The sequence below is a fragment of the Lycorma delicatula genome, chromosome 8 (assembly GCF_047948215.1).
Source record: "Lycorma delicatula isolate Av1 chromosome 8, ASM4794821v1, whole genome shotgun sequence".
Taxonomy (NCBI): domain Eukaryota; kingdom Metazoa; phylum Arthropoda; class Insecta; order Hemiptera; family Fulgoridae; genus Lycorma; species Lycorma delicatula.
This window is the reverse complement of record NC_134462.1, coordinates 90,954,815-90,972,958: the sequence shown is the minus strand read 5'-3', so window position 1 is coordinate 90,972,958 and position 18,144 is coordinate 90,954,815. Positions and strand designations below refer to the sequence as shown.

Below are 18,144 nucleotides of genomic sequence, written 5' to 3'. Positions count from 1 at the left end.
AACAATCAGAATGATTCAGACTGCCTGATGCCTAGGGCTTTTATTGATGTATTCTGGCATAAACTATATCAATTTAATTTAAGTTATCAAATAACATTTTCTGCATGACACTTCTTTTAATATGACAAATTTTTCTGAAGAAATATGACTGTTAGTCGCGAGTTACACAGATTATTTTTAATTTCCTTTGAAAACATCCTTCCTTTACAGTTATTTTAAAATAATAAAATAAATGAAAAATCTAAGGATGATAATTAATTGTTATGTTTTAGTAAACAAAATAATTATACTCTTGACATTAAACTCAGTGTTAAATGCAAATGTCAATATTTAAATGACAAATCATTTTTTTTTTTTTGCTACGTCATTGCAAAATTTAATTATTCTATTACATTTCTATTCATTGTGTAATTTAAAAAATACAAACAATAACATATTTCTAGTAATAATTTTATGATCTCATTGTAGGCTTTCAATAAGTATCTTTCTAAAATCTAATTACTTTACATTATTCTATTACATTTCTATTCATTGTGTAATTTAAAAAATATAAAGAATATCATATTTCTAGTAATAATTTTATGATCTCATTGGAGGCTTTCAATAAGTATCTTTCTAAAATCTAATTACTTTACAAAATGTTAACTCATGTCATGTAACTCTTTTATAAGAATAGTAAAATAAATAGATAAAAACAGTTTTTTTTATAAATTTTTATGATTAAATGACTACCTACTTATTGTTAGCTCTTTAATTTATTTGATGCAGTAACCTTTGTTACCCTTGCTTCTACACTGTCTTCATTTTCTACTTCAAGTTCATAATTTTGGGGTGGAGTAGGAACTGGTAATCTATCTGAATGTGGAACAGATCAAACAGCAGATAGAAGATTAGGGTATTGAACTGTTCCTCTTTTTTCATTGTCTGTATGGTATGTAGGCTCCTGCCAAACCAGCATTTATCTGTATAGTTTGTAGGTCCCCACCAAATCATAGGCATAACAAAAGCCATAGATCGTTTTTTTTATTTTTCAGCCATTCCCATAGTATAACTAAACAAGAGTTGGAACATATACGTGGAGCCCATGATTTATCCTGGTCCCCTACCTTCATACCAAAATAATGCTGATAGGCAGTCTTTACAAGAGACCAGATTGTGTCTCTGTGACAAAATTGCTGTTTCACCACAAATGTAACAAAAATTATTCACTCAATTTACACATTTTTGTGGATTTTGATTTAACAAATTTTTCACTTCAAAAGCACTCAAAAACCAAAAAATCTGCACTAATTACCACACAAACAATATGAAACTCACAGTCAGAGCAACAGTAATAATGTTTATAACATACAAACAGCTGGAGAACATTGTGTTTCGACATTTAACAGGTGTGACAACTCCAAAGACAAAATTAAAAACCAAACTAAAAATGTAGGTCAGGCAAAAACTGACATGTCATTGTATCTCAAAGCAAAAGCTAATCGGTCATTTTTATGGTGATTTGTGAATTCAGCAGATGGAAGTACATAAAAATAAGCTATTTTTGAGCTCGAAACATTTCCATTGTTGGGCAGTGATTATTATACAGTAATGTATTAGTTTTAAACTGCTATTAATTATGTTCTCAGCACTGGTAGGAAAAGGGGGGTTGAGAGCATGAAACCAAATTTTTTTTTATTTGCTCTACCTCATAATTCTTTTAGTTTTGTTACGTTTAAGAAAAAAAAGAAGAAAATATTGATTTGTAATTAATTTATCAGTTTATTGTAAAAAAAAACTGCAGAGATATAGGTATTTTAAATTGAAAACTGTTTTTTCTCTTTTTTTTATTTAATTTATAATTACAGATCGTTACGTAGTGTATGAATAAACACTTGTGGACAGATGTTCTGTTTTAGCTTTAAGATTACTTTGTTTATGATGTAAGGGATGTTCTTACAAGATTCTTACCATGTTATTACAGTATAGGGTATATTATAAGAGTATATTACAGTAATACTAATAATAATAGTAATAGTAAAAGTAAGAGAATCGATTTTCCACAGTAACTTATCAACTGCTATAGAAAAACCAGAGCTTCAGTATAACTACATCGAACAACTTTGAAATATTTAATTTTACTTTCCCGGGCATTTATTGTATGTAAATGGATTTAAAAACACGTGTATTGAAAAATGTAATAAAATAGCTTCTTTAAAGCAATCTAAAGCATATAGGAATAAATTATACTTGCCTTCATTCTTTAAAAAAAAGAAGGTTTTTAACAAATATATTTACCAGTTTTAATATAATGCCCTTCCTTATATTTTTTTTCTTTTAAGACAAATGTATTTATGAAGAATACATATTATAAGTAGTTTTAAAAATAATTTTTTGATGTTCAAATTCTCTTTTAAACTAACGGTATTTAGTATGCCTGAAATAATTTACATTTAAAGAAATGCATTTAAAAATATAAATAAATAGCTCTCAGCGTGTTAGAGTAATGAAAGTTTTGGGTAATATTTAACTGTTATCAAGGTGTGATTTTTTAAAAATTATAATCTTACTTTCCTTGCATCGTAGCTCTAGAATTATGTTGAAAGAAGGAAAGTATTATAATCAACCAAAAAATGGGGTATGTTTTTTGCATTTTTCGACAGCATGACTGAGGGATCACAAAAAAAGTGAGCTAATGTTAGTATGTGTGTTGGCATGTTTAAAGTTTAATAACCTTTTACTGGATAAACCGATTTTTATGAAATTTTGTACAGGGACTTGTGTGTGGGGAAATTTGTTGGTAAAATTAAATAGGTTTTCGTGGTCAATTCACCAATATTTTGCAAACATAACCCCACTTTATATTAAACTTAGTATATGTGTGCTTGCTTATCTTACAATTTAAAAAATAAAATTTTCCCCAAAAATTGAAAAAAGCTATCTTTTATTGCATATTTTTTAATAATTTTTTTTATTCTTTCTAGACATAGTAGTAGTGCAAGTGACCAGCCCCCCAAAAAAAATACTTTGGGGGCAATATTGAAATGGAGGTGCCAATCAAAATTTAAAAACATCAATTTTTAAAATTTTTTTAGTTTATTTAAACTTTTAATAATATTAAAAGTAAAATATTTATTTTTTATATAATAATAAAATCTCATCATAATTCACTCCCACCCGCAAAAAAAGACGCATTAGGTAACTCTTTTTATCGGCAATACATTTTTCAGTGACTTTTTTTCAGTTTTTTCCATTTAACATAGCAAACGTAGAAAAATTAAAAAGGTTTCTTGGAAGGTGATTTTGGAGGTGGGGGAGCAGAAAAAAAAAATAAATTTTTTTATAATTCTTAAAATTTTTTTTTGTTTACTTAAACATATAATGATAATTTTACAGTTAAACTTCTTCATCATAGATTACCACCATCGCAAAAAATGAATCTTAGGTAACTTTTTTCACGTATAATTATTTTTGCACTATATAAGAATAAAAAACTGATGCCAGGAAAGTATTGCAACTTTATTGTCAGCTGTTTTTATACAGTTATAATAATTTAGATATCTTAAAATGTTTTCTAAGGTTCCTCTATGCTATTACACAATTTTAGGAAGGGGATTTGGGTAGAAAACATCACTGCTTATCATTTGGAGGGATATAATATTGGTAAAAATTAATCACCCAATTTATGAATGGCCCTTTGGTAACGATATAAGCCTGTCATCATTTTTTAGTGTAGTTAAAGTCGCCACAATCTAAATAGGAGTAGCTAAATAAGTTGATTAGGAGCTAACTTAATAAGTAAAACCAGGACCCAGGGTCCCCATCTTAAAAGGCTTTATATTAAGAATAGTAATACTAAAAAGCTAAATAGGTTGGAATAATACTAATAGGCTAACTTAATCATTTTAAGTAAAAAAATAATGAATATTTGGCATAAAATAATAATATCACTACAACTTGTCATTAAATTTGTGTGTGCGCGCGCGGCGTGTGTGTGGGTAGGTGGGGGTGTATGCATACATGCAGAGAGAGAGAGAGGATTTGTGTGGACAAAAATGTAAATTAATTTTAATTTGCATTACCTTTTGATTATTATCCTTATTTACTTCACCACCATTATTATACTGATGAATAATATTCCAGTCTTCTGATAATATACCTTCAGTATTACCTCCAAAATCAAAGTCTAATCCGATTTCTTCCATAATAAAATAATCGTCTTCATCATTAATTAAAAACTCTTTTGGAGAAGTTGAAGAAAATTCCATGTTTTTTTTTTTTAATTTAATAATTCACAGTTAATATAGTTTCATAGTTTACGAATATATGCGCACTAACGATATACTTAACACAGACTAATTTCTTTCCTTCACTAAACTTTCTTAATATCAGAATAATATTTACTCATTAATTAATTAGTTTAATTATTCGCTCGCTCACACGTTTTCACCTACAACCACACACATACGTACGTATAGATAAGTAATAAGTCTTGCGTAATATGTATATGTGTGTGTTACAAACATTCAGTGTTTTATATATAAATAATACTCATAATTTTAATATTGAAATCAATATTATTTGACTTTTTAAATCTTATTATCTAAAGATAATGATGCTTGGATTTATATAATTATTATTAATATAGTCTACTGTAATCTGTTAAATTGTTTCGGTTACGATTACACACAAATCAAAAGAAATACAGTAATTTGTTATTTGATAAAGATGTTCCATTTTTTCATTACTTATTGATTATTTTTCAGAACCCGACCGTAACTCGTACTTTCATCATTTTTACGAGCTTTTATATGTTTATTTTTTTAAAGTTTCATTTGGTAAAACTATTACATCATTAATTTTAAACTCTAACGTAGCATTTATATTTAATTCTAGACATAAGGAAAAAGGTAAAAGTTATTGTACAGTATATTTAAACCTTTCCCGATTAGTTTTAAGCTGAATAATAATATTCGCTTCATAATAATATTAATGTAAAGAACCGTTCATCTTTTGGTGTCTGAGCTATTCTTCACCTGCTCGTTATTGCCGAACTTGGTGCCATGTAAAAATTCTCTGAGGGGTCAAACAAAAAAAATCCGATTGTACGAGATCGATACTGAAAGTGCGGTAAATCCTTGCGGGCGGGCGTCATCGTGCAGAAGAATTATTCTGTTTGAGAGAAAACTTTCCCCTTCATGCAGGTTTCACTTTGTTTTTTAGCGTGTCACAGTACTACACACGTCCTTCTTGCAAATAATTATAATTAATTGGGTCTTTATTATTCCAAAATACCGTTAGCATCATTTTACCGGCAGACGAGTAAGTTTTAATTTTTTTTTCGGCGGACGAACTCCGATGTTCTATTTTATACTCTAGAGTCTGTATCTTTGGTTCCGGTTGAAAATAATGAATCCCAAATTTTATCATGAGTTATGCGATCTAAAAAAAAAGTATTACTATCTCCTAAAAGCCTAGTTCAAGCTCCATAAAAAAGTGAGTTCGAATGTCTTTGTGATTTGAATCGATTGTCTCGAAACTCATCTTCAGCACGTTTTGCTCGCACAACGTTATTTTATTTATTAAAAATAAAATAATACGATTTTGCAAAGCGTCAGTCAAAACTTCCAGCGGTTTTCGCTACGATAAAAATCTGTGGTGGTACTTAAAATTTGCATTTTTACTTTCCCGTCTAGATAGCGCTATAGCTCTAAAAGGGAAAGTATTGTAATCGGTCCGATTTGGACATATGCGGTTTTCACCGGATCTTGACGTTTTTGACACCTAAGGAACCGAAAAAACTAAAAAACCAGATGGAAATTTTCCGAATGTTAATGTTCGTATAACACGTGTATGCGTTCGATGTTGGCCTCTAAATCACCTTATATCTCCACAACTACGAATCCATTTTGACCAAACTCGATCCTAATTAAGGCCATATTTTTCTTAGGCACATTTGTTAACAATTAAAACAATATTTGCAAAAAAATCGCACCCTCACCCCAAAAAATGCCCTAAACTACTGTTATGTTGTAACTTCACAGATGAGCTGTAGAATTAAATAAATGAATAATATTTAAATTGTAAAAAAGTAACTCGGTCTGGCTGGGTCTCAAACTCGATCGCCCGGTCGACTCGGTACCTGGTTCGTTAAAACTCGCGGTTACATCAGTCAGCGAAATTTGTTCTATGTTGTGAAATTACATTAGTTAGTGCCAACCATCGCCGCTAGTACCGCCACACTCGCGCGAATTAAATACGTTATGCGCTTTAGTTAGAATCATTGAATTAAATAAACGAAAAAAATATTATATTTCAATAAAATTATAAGTATTTTAAATTAAGTTGCGTATATATGTGTTTGTAAGCAGTGCATCAGAAACAAGCCACAGTTGTCAGCTTTTTTCCCGTACTGTTAAAATATCCGCGAATGAATCTCAGCCGGTTTTTCACCTTTAAAAACTAGAACTCTATCATACATTGCTCATCTTCTCCGGTACACATTTTAAGCGGAATTGACATTTTGAAATAAACGAAAGAGATTATAATAATGGAAATTCTTTTCAAATAGCTGATATTTTCTAGGGCAGGGATGCCAACTTGAACGTCAATCTGTTTCGGTTTATTCTAGTAAACAACTGCATTTGTCTCTTTATTTGTTAAACCACTCTCGTATTATTGTATTTTAGTAATCCAGGCCGATTCTGAAAAAGAACTGACTTAACAAACAGTAATCAAATTTTCGATGGATATTGCCTTTACTTGTTGAAAATCCATAATAACAAAACAATTTGTTATTAAAACATATATTATTGGATACAGGAAAAAGCTTTGTACTAGGAGTTAGATTCTAGCATATACTGTAATCTTTGTATACACTTATTAGTCAATTTAAAACAATGTCATGTCTTAATTAATTAAAAAATATTTAATTAATTACTTCGTTCTACTATCAGTGTAATATTTATTTACTATGTAATCACAGGTGTACGTATTATAAATCATATTAAAAGATAATAGATTCACATATAATTACAAAATTATTAGATTTAATTAATCGTGCTAGAAACGATAATAGATGTTACAAAGAAACAACCCAGGAATGAATTACAGATTAGAGATGATCTTAAAAGAAAATTGTAGACTTAAAATAGTGTGTTAAGATTTCATACACAAAGTCCTTCGTTCGAGAGGTGAGTGAGTTCAGTGTATAATTGGGACTAAAGCAGCCTAGATTGGTATATATATATATAAATGCACGCATCTAACTGCTTAGTATATGATTTAATTTGCTAATAAGGAAAAAATGAATAAATTAAATTTATTGTATTTTGTAATACTATACAAACTTGAAATTAAAAAATCAAACCAAAATTGTGGGGACAAAATGGAGTTTATGGCTTCTGAAGTTTCATAAAAAAAAAAAAAAAAAATGTATGTAATCATATTGAATGTCCTTGATCGTCTGGATGGATGGGATTTAGATGAACGAGTAATATTGTATGTAATTTAAATTTAACACAATGTAAACTCATAATTTCAGTTTTGTTTGCAGTCTTCTGCCAGCCGACAGTGATTCAACATATGTTAATACAAGTTAATTTACAATATAAAATATTGAAGATTATTTATTTAATTGAACCAGTAAAATAAAAAATTTAGAATAATTAAACGTAACCAAGATACTTCACCAAGGCGGTAATTATTCAACATTTGTATTTAATTATTATAAAAAAAAAGTATATATATTTATTTTTAAATAGATTGCCGTACTATGAATCATTTATAAATTAATAGTTATTTTATTTAGTGTATTTTAAATTTATCGGTTTAAAAAAATAAGTTCTTCTATCTGTATGTTAGAGTTAAACTATTTTTTTTAACTTTATAGACTAAGTTTTTCTTCTCTTTGAAACAATTATTTACTATTATCATGCAGTATTACAGAAACAGTTAATGGTAAGCTATTAAGACTTATCTTATATCGATTTGAATAGATGTAATGCTGTTATTGTCCTTATATTGATAATCCTAATTGATGATAAATCTCTAATTACTATAAAAATGAGCTCGCATTTTATTTATTATTTTACGTCGTAATTAATTTGAATGTATTGACAAAACAAACATCAAATTAGCATAATTTAAAATGATTCACATTAAAGCTAACAACATTAATTAAATTAATTTATCGTACAAGAATTAAATAAAAATTTCATCGGAATACAATGTGTTCAACTTAAAAGAAATCCTGTCACTCATTAGTTTATACTAAATGCATATATTGGAGTGAAATTGGTAAAATAATGTGAATATGATACGACTGAAGCGGTGAGTACTGTTTATTTCCTGCAGATTTGAGTATTGCCAGTCTGAGTCGAGCATTAGCTTTTGAACAAGGTTGTTTAATCGTGTATTATAGTCGGTTAAAATGCGGTTGACTGTTGAAAACCGTGTATTCGTGTTGAAAACTTATTTAGAGACAAAATATCTCATATTGTGTGTCGGAAAGTTCAGGGAGAAATTTGAAAAGGAAGTATCAGTGAAAAATATTATTCGGAAATTATTTAAAAATTTCGTGAAATAGGTTCGGTATTAGACCAGAACGTATCCAACACAGATCAGTTTTAACAACTCAGTTCGTATAGGTCGTTAAAAAGGCAGTAACAAAATCTCTTCGTAGTAAACTTTTGCAGAAATTAAATCGGGAAAGAATATTTTACCAGGATCGGCCCGCAATGCAGCAAGAAGAATGCTGAAATGTTATGCATCGAATGCGTGTTTCCCGTGAGCTAACAAATTCTGATTATGCTAAAAGGATTCACTACCGGCAATGAAACAAGTACTTCTTAGAGGCAACATTGGCATTTTACATCAGGTTTTTTTCACAGGTGAAGCGTGATTTCACCTTGATGGATATGTTAATAGTCAGAATAAATCGCCCAATTACACAGCCAAAGTGACGTATTAGTTGTTTTTGGAATCGTCTAATTATTATGAAAATGTGACTTTGAGTCTAGAAACGATAAAAAACAGAGTTTTTTGCCCCCATTCTATATAGGGCTTGAATAAGAACAAAAGTCCACAAAAAAAAAAATCCTAGCTACTTAAGGGGCAATAAATTATATAAAAAAATGTTCCTATCCTTTGAGTAAAATTTTGAAATACGGGAGCCATAAAAGTCTGTTCCTGCCTCTACTCATAACGGCACATTTCATCCAAATCGGTCTATTCAGTCTGGAGGTATCAAGCAAAAAAGAGGTTGGTAATCCAGTCACAAATTTATAACAGAAGGATTTCGATTTCAGAAGCGTACGCTCATAACATTTGTGTTCTTCGGAGCACACACGATTTCGTAGTTAATGATAAAAATTTTCCTGTCGATCAGATCAGGTAGAAAAGAACCCAACCAAAGCCTCAATTAACATACAAAGTCAAGAGCCTTACCAAAAAAAATTTACAAAAAAGATTTTGCGATATCCGGGTGGATCTAGTAAATTGGCCCACTCTACATCGACGTAAACGTATAGTAGTCCCGTTTTTCGGTTGTAAGTTGTTAAATATTGAATTATCGAATAATATTTCAAACAAAAGTTTTAAAACGGAAAATTTTACACAAAAAACTGTAGTAAAATTTTCAAAAGAACATAAACGTGAAAATGATTTGTTATTTGCATTAAAAAAAACTCGTTTTTATCTTAAACGATTAAATAATTTGAAATTTAAAAAAAAAATAATGAAATCAAAGGTTAACACTCAATGAAGACCATATTTCTGGATAACTTTACAAAGTTTAACATAAAGATTTGTTTTTGTTAACTTTTTACAAACATTTATTTATATTGTCATTTTCATTGTTTGGGGTGAACTGACGTATTTCACGAACATTTCGTTCACTAAAAAATTTAAATCTACGCAGAGCTGATATTACCAGATAAAAGTAAATATTTTTCCCTAACTATTACTAACATTTAATTTCGTAAATTTGGCACGATTGGTTTTTTGTACTTAGTGAAAATACGTTTTTTTAAAAGTATTGTGATTTAAAAACCGACAATATATTCTGCTACGAAACTTATTACATTCATAAATAATCACTTTAAAATATATTCGCAGAGTTGTTTTTGATTTTGGTTTTTATTTGCAGACCTTTAATAAACAAATTTGAAAATATTTGACCTGACAACGTTATACTATAATACCTATAATATGTTATTATTAATGTAGCAAATTCTTTTAAATTTATCATAAATTACTCCTTTAGGTATCATTTATCGATTAAATTTTTATTTTTTGCATTATCTATCGTAGATCAAAAGTTATAGATATTTGTTTATAGCGTACTAGTGTTGAAACAGTGCCGCCGGCTACCTGGTAATTCTCTACATAGGGGCAGTATGTAGAACTTTACTGTTTATTGCGTTAGCTCGTTTATTTATGCTTTGATCGTAATGTGTCCAAAAGACTTTTTCGTGCAGAATTTTCCGCTCTACATTTCTGACAATTTTTTTCTGTAAAATCAATATTTATCGACCTACAGCAAAATAGTAAAAAAAAAGCATAGTTAAACTTATGTCGAAGTAAGGCTGTCAACTCTTAGTATGTTAATTGACCTAGTAAAGCCAGTTATTTTTACACGGATATGAATACTAGATCGTGGATACCGGTGTTCTTTGGTGGTTGGCTTTCAATTAACCACATATCTCAGGAATGGTCGAACTGAGAATGTACAAGACTACACTTCATTTACACTCATACATATCATACTCATTCATCCTCTGAAGAATTATCTAAACGGTAGTTACCGGAGGCTAAACAGGAAAAAGAAAAGAAAAAAAGAAGTATGTTAATTGAGGTATGCTTAGGGACGTTTTCCAGTCGGTCTGATAGATAGGAAAATGTTGTCCCTGTATTCATGTTTTGAATCTAATGCTCCTTCTCTACAGCCTTGTAAAAGTTCTAGGTACAATGAGCTGCCTCCGTGGCGCGAGTGGCAGCGTCTCGACCTTTCATTCGGAGGTCCCGGGTTCGAATCCCGGTCAGGCATGGAATTTTCACACGCTACTTGTCATTCATCTCATCTTCTAAAGATATACCTAACGGTGGTCCCAGAGGTGAAAAAAATTCATAAACACAGGTATAATGAGCTACTAATCCAAAAAAAGAAAGGAATACAGCTAAACGGATTTAAATAATTCTGCTTATGAAAAATATAAAAATCTTGTCACTTTCATCTTTCGCAACATTTTATTAATAATAAATTCATATTAAAGGCAATATAATTTTTTGTGTACTGAATACTTATTAATTACTTATTGTTTAGCACATTATTTAATGATTTTGTTGTAAATTTATTAGATTGTAAAATAATAATATAATCATTTCAATTAAGATAAACAAACAATGGGTATAATTAAATTTTATTGTACTTTGAATCTATAAAAGGGTCGGTATTTCGTTTTTTTTCTATTGATACGTAACGACTGAATGTTGATAATATAAAGAAAAGAAATTCGTTGTCTATTGAAAAAATCTCACATAAAATTTTATAAACTGATGCATGATGTTTTTTTTTTTTAAATTATATGAATTAAAATAATATTATACAAAAAAAATTGAAAACGGCAAACTACATTTCATTTAAATCATTGGAGGGCTTTTTTAATTTTATATTCCCTAATTTTTAATTTTTTAACATATTGATATGTTCTGAATCCAAAAGTATATAGTATTTTCCATTTATGTGCTATTCAATACGTTTTCTAGAGTAAGTTATAAATATATTGACTACAGACGTTCAAAAGTACCAACTTACAATGTAATAAAAGTAATATATATAATAATATACAATGAACTCAGAAATATATTTTAACGTACAAGTAAATCTTTCGCCCAATTTTACAATTTCGTATTTTAATCCGATTAAATCTAATTTCAACAAAACCTCAGTAAAGAAATTATTAAACTGTTTTTTGTGCTCTTCATTGCTATATTTTTAAAAAAAGTAATGGAAAAAATTTTAATCCACAATTGTTATTTGTCTGACCTTCTCAATTTAAAACATTTTGTTTCATAGGTATACGTGTAATAATCTTTAATCTTCTTGACAATATATATATATAACACGTATCATTTAATGCGTAATCGAAGTATAAATATTTAATTAAATTTTGCATATTTTAGAATTTTACGTTTAATGAACTAGATTATTGTAAAAATTGTAAGTACTTGGAACTAGTTACTTAATTTAAATTTCTCAACAGGAATTAAACAAAAATAATAATAATTGCAACAATTTTAAATTACATAATAATACCCTTGTAAATGAATTCGTCACGATATTATAAATTGTAACAGGCTTCACGATATTTATGTTTTAATATTAATTCACCAACACGAAACTCGTGCAGAATATTAAAGTAGAAAGAGAAATGTTTTATGAGAAACTAACGCAGTAGCACATTCGTTATTTTTAAGAAGTTCTACTATTATTTTTCTTGCTTGATGATTTCGCTACATTAAGCTTGAAGCTTGTGTGTGAGAATGGAATTTTGTTGCGTATGAAAAAATGTTAAATATATATTTCTATACAAAACAAACTCATTATAAAAGTGTGAAATTTAATTATTTTAAATTAATAATTTATTTTCAAAAACCCTGGCAATATGTTTTGGAACATTTCTATATTTACCAGCTATCAGTAAAATTGAAGTTTATTTTTAATTTGACAGCATCATTTGTTACTTTCTGATTTAAGGAAATGTCTTTTCTACTACTTTCTTATAAAGTAATTTTTGATATTTTATATTGTTCTGTGAAGCCAATAATTTTTTTTTTTATTTCGGTTAAATTCAACCCTGTGCTACAATATTTTATTCTAACATAAAATAAAGACGTAGTAAAAACATTTCAAGCGCATTACTTTGAGATACTTAAATAAAAATTATTATTTTTAATTTACTCATTATCTCACTAATTAACAGTTGAAAATTGTTCCCAAACAGATAAATGTCTCATTTAGAAGAAAAACTATTAAAATTAATAATTTCTCAGTTTCCCTGATCTTCGTGGCGGAATGGTAGTGTCTCTTCCTTTTATCCGTAAGTTCCGGGTTCGAGTAACGGTTGGATTTTTACAATTAGATTTTACGGCATTTTTTACAGATTTCATTATCATTCGTCGTTATTATTGGAGATTAGCCTGTTGCTATTTTACGAATAAGTAAATAAATGAAATGAGCAACGTAGGGGACTCTTTATTTCGTTTTACGGCTAAATAGTTCTATTGAATTGAATCAACAAATATGGAGCAAAGGGGAATAAAGTTAAAATTAAGATTTAACGAACATTTGAGATTAACTATCTTTTATTAACTATGCGACATATTTAATAAAAGGACATGCCCCACTGAAAATGGGAGGACTCGAAACTGATTCACAGTTATGTAATAGGACTGAATATTTTTTTAAAGAAAATTTTTAAATTACAAAATAGTGGAAAAACGAATAAAGTAAACAGATTAATAATCAAGCGGATGTTTTATTTAGGAATCTTAATGTTCTCAGAACAGGAAATACGTAATTATAAAATAAATAGTCGAAGTTTAACCGATATATAAAAGAGCATGAAGAAAGACTAGCCAGATAATTTATAGTAGGCGTCTAGCAGATATCATTTCTTCCACTCAAAAAACAAAAATTTCTGTAATATAAATAAAACTTAACAAAATTATACTGATATCAAAAAGTTTAAGACAAAACATTTCTATTATCAAAATCTGTTATTAATTTAGAATTTTGTTTAAAAAAAAATGCATGATGATAATTCCAACACAGGTTTTTTCCCTTCAAAACCATTTCTAAAAGGATGAAATTAGGTTAATATTTTACGGTACGTATATTAAAACGTAAAGTATAAATTAATCAACTAATTATGCGTAGATGTGCTTATAAGTTCGTTTTTTGTTTACTTTTAATTAGTTCCTTTTTTTTATAAAGCTTCGTTAGATAACCACTACAGACGGATGCGTGAGTATAAAGATAGTTTAATTTTTATAAAAAAATATTTATAATTTAAATTTTATAAAGATAGATAAATTTTTACTACTTGTATAACAATATAAAATAAATATCTTTGGCTAGAAATTTAAATAACAACGCTAAAAGTGATTAATAACCAAAACTTTTCCAAAGAAAAGTTTCATTCTTACTTAGTAATCTAATACTTGGTTATTTAACAACAATAAAATAAAACGCGTATACAGGGGAAGAAACGGAGAAACATTTAGGACATGTTTCACTGGTGAAAATAATGAAAAACGTTCATATTAACATACGTCCGGAAACGCTTTGTTTTCTAGTTCGGCTAGCGAAAGATTTCGCCTAGATTTCAGCTTTTCTAATAAAAAGAAGCCCTACTGTAATTTTTGGGATCCAAATTGACTAAACTTTGTGGTTTGTTATGTATTTTGAGCTGAAAAATAAGATAAAAGAGGTCCCAGAACTGTAACTACAGTAGTGTTAAGATACCCGACGTAAAACACAAAATTCGGTATCAAAAACAAGTTTTTTAGATTTATAGGTTAAAAAATTAATGATATGATAAATGGTAATTGAATAACAAACTTTAATTAGCGTAATTGATCGAAATTTCTCCTTCACAATGTACACGACATTCTAGACGACGTAAAATATTTTCGGTGGCTTTCCGTATCATCTCAGAATCGTTTCGTATAAATTCAATAGCATTTCGTATTTTAATGAGTAACTTTTCTTTAGTATGAACTTTTTGTCAATATACTATCGTTACATATGAAGTAATGTAGTGACGTAATCCAAAATGAAGTAAAAGTAATCCAAATGAAGTAATCTAGTGGCGTTAATGGTGATCGATTGATCCACCGTGTTCAATCCACTTTAATAAATTAGCATTCAAGTGATTTCTAGCTAATAAAGAAAAATGTGGCGTTGCACCGTCGTGTGGGAAAATCATTTGTAATCTAGTTTTTTAAGATATCCTCTAAAAGAGACGGAAAATTATTTTTCAAAAACGTATGCATCTCCCGTAAGGTTTTCATTGAAAACTAATGATATTGGAATTTTCTCATAATTATTGCCACACCAAACATTAATGTGAAACCTATGTTGGAAACTGGTTTTCACAGTATCATGTGGATTGTCTTCCTTCCATAAATGATTGTTTTTAAAATCGATGACTCCATTTGTCGTAAAAGTTACTTCATCAGTAGATAAAATTGAATTTACCTTATCATCGTTGTCTAGAAGCAATGACACGAGTTTAACCCCCGGGGGTAATCTGTTGGCCGCAATTTTTGAACCTTTGCAGGAGGAAAGGATAAAGATTTTCTTTCCGTAGGATGTGTCTTCGTTTTTCGACAATCCAGTGGGACATGAATTCGCCTCGCCTTGTACTATTGCGCAAATATACTAGTGTAGAGCTACGCTGAATAGGTTGAATCTCACAATGTTCGTCATTAACATGATGATTTACTTGGCGTTCAACAGAAAATAAACACGTTGAAAATTACCCTTTCGTTCGTAAATGCTGATACACCAAAAAAAAAATAAAGTTTTCCTATGTAGAATCCGCCTTCAATGAAATCTCTCCTGATATTCACGTCAAGCAGCTTCAGTATTTTCATTAAAAAATCCATAAACAAAGATTATATTGGCATATTCCTTGTTAGAAAATAGAAACGGCATTTTTGCTCTACGATATGACAACACTATACTTCCTTTATCTGTATAATAATTTATGACAACATATTCAAACGAAGTACACAATATTCATTGTTGACCAACTGTTAGTATTGCCAACGTATACAATGAAATTTATTTAAATATTTCTGAAGTAACATAAATTTCGAATTAGTTTTTTACATATTTCGTTTTGCCTCTGTAAAATAATTGAATGTACACAGGTAAAATATTGTTTTATAAATTTTGTATTTCTTTTAATTTTTTTTCAATAATTAGATTTTTGTTTATAAAAAGAATGTTTATTAGAAAGAATAATACGATTTTATGTTTATTTTTCGTCTGTTTTGCTACAATAATAAACCGATTTTTAAAAAGGTTTTATTTACTTTTTATTGGCTGTATTTACATTAATCTTCTCAGAATTAATTCTTTACAAGTTTTGTTAGTAAACTTCCCCATTAATTACTCACTTAATAAAGTTATTGTTCTACAAACCTAAAACAAAAACTTGTTTTTCGACACCGAATTTTGTATTTTATGTTAGAATCTTAAAAACTACTACAATTATGGGTCTTCTTTTATCCTATTTTCCAGTTCAAATTACATAAGAAGCCTCCAATTTTACTCCTTAATTTGGGTCTCAAAAATTAAGAAGAGCTGAACCCCGGCGAAATCCTTCGCTAGCTTACGTTTATATAAACTTTTTTGACTATTTTCACCAGTAGAATATGCCTTGAAAGTTTCTTCGTTTCTTCATGGGATACTGTATATACTAATTAAATCATTGTTTATAAATTGCAAAACAATACTTGCATTGAAACAATAAATTAGCAATGCGTAGAATAATGAACAGTTTAGAATTCACTTTAAATTTTAAATTGGGTAAAACGTTTTTAACCTTCAGCTAATAGTTATTGTCAACTTAAATGTAATATTCATAAATTATGTTACTTAGTATTCATTTTTATATTATTACACCTGTAATTAAATTAAATTATCATAAGCTACAAAGGGATTTTTTTATTATTAGTCTGGTATCGTCTTTATTACAATTTATGATAGTTGTACGTCCATCGGGAATGTTGTGTATAATTCGGATAAAATTTCCATAAACGAGATAATGTATCAGTGTGCATGAAACAAGCAAAAAAGTATCTGGCTCTATTGAACTTAATAGTTAGCTCAAATTTTGATTAAGGTTCATTTATTACGAAGTAAATTTTACTGTCACTATAGTAGATAATGTTGTATCAAATATTACATAAACTGGACATAATGGAAATAATCTCCAGTGAAATTTGCTCGTCGGTAAACAAAACACACTTGTAGAGTTGTCAACAGCACAGTTCACAGTACCCGATATACTTATAATGTACCTTACAGAATGATTTAAACACTGCGCATTGTTGATCAGCTGTTGTTATTTTATTGCCAACTCTGAAATAATTTATTGTATTTCCGTCATTAATAAGATAGTTATTATCTAAGTAATTTTTATTTCATAATTATGTAATTTACAGTTTTTTAACATTTTTACAGTAAATTTTGATTTTACAAATTTTTCACATCACCAGAAAATAATTTGGTTTTTGTTTACATTAACTAAGTACTTTTTAGACAAATATAGTAATGTACTGTTTCTAAATAAAATTCGAATTTTTCTAACTTCTTTGTTTTACTCAACTTACCTTACATTATTTTGTTCAGAATTAAATTCTGTACAAGTTTTGTTGCTAAATCTTCCGCATATATTATCCATTTAACAAAGCTGCCGTACTACAAATCTAAAAAAAAAACTTGTGTTTCGATACCGAATTTCGTGTTTTACGTCCGATATCTTAAACTAATAGTAATAGTTCTGGGACCTGTTTTATCCTATTTCCCAGATCAAATTATATAAGAAACTACCAACCTTTCTCCTTAATTTGGGTCCAAAAAATAAATAACAGTAGGGCTACTTTTTATTAGAACTGAAATCCGGACGAAATCTTTCGCTAGCTGTATCTCTTGAAAAAGCGTTACCAGATCTATGTTCATATAATCGTTTTTCATCATTTTCACCAGTAGAACATGTCCTGAAAGTTTCTCCATTTCTTCGTAGGACACTTGTATAAAGATATTTTTATTTTTACATATTGGATATACTATCTTTCTTCTATGAAGTTAAGTAAATATAAAGGTAAATTATTTTTGAAATTACGCTTCAGTCTGAATAAAAATTTCTTAAGCCAGTTCAACTTATGAAACCAGCTAAGGTAAAGCAGCGATTGTTAAAAGTGCTAATTAAATTATGCATTATATTAATGTAACTTAATGTTTAATTTAAAATTTCCTAATTTTAATTACATTATATTATTTCTTGTTAATCTCATATCCTACTTTTTTATTTGATAATCCAATTGATGAGTTCAAAATTATTTTGTGTCCAGTCGGATAGTTTTCCGATC

At 28.7% G+C, this 18,144-nt stretch overlaps 1 protein-coding gene across 2 annotated transcripts in view; it reads right to left on the bottom strand.

The window, feature by feature from the left end:
* Positions 1-18,144, bottom strand: part of LOC142328763 (peptide transporter family 1) — a 111,524-nt gene that overhangs the window by 25,526 nt on the left and 67,854 nt on the right. The gene's annotated exons all lie outside the window — the stretch shown is intronic.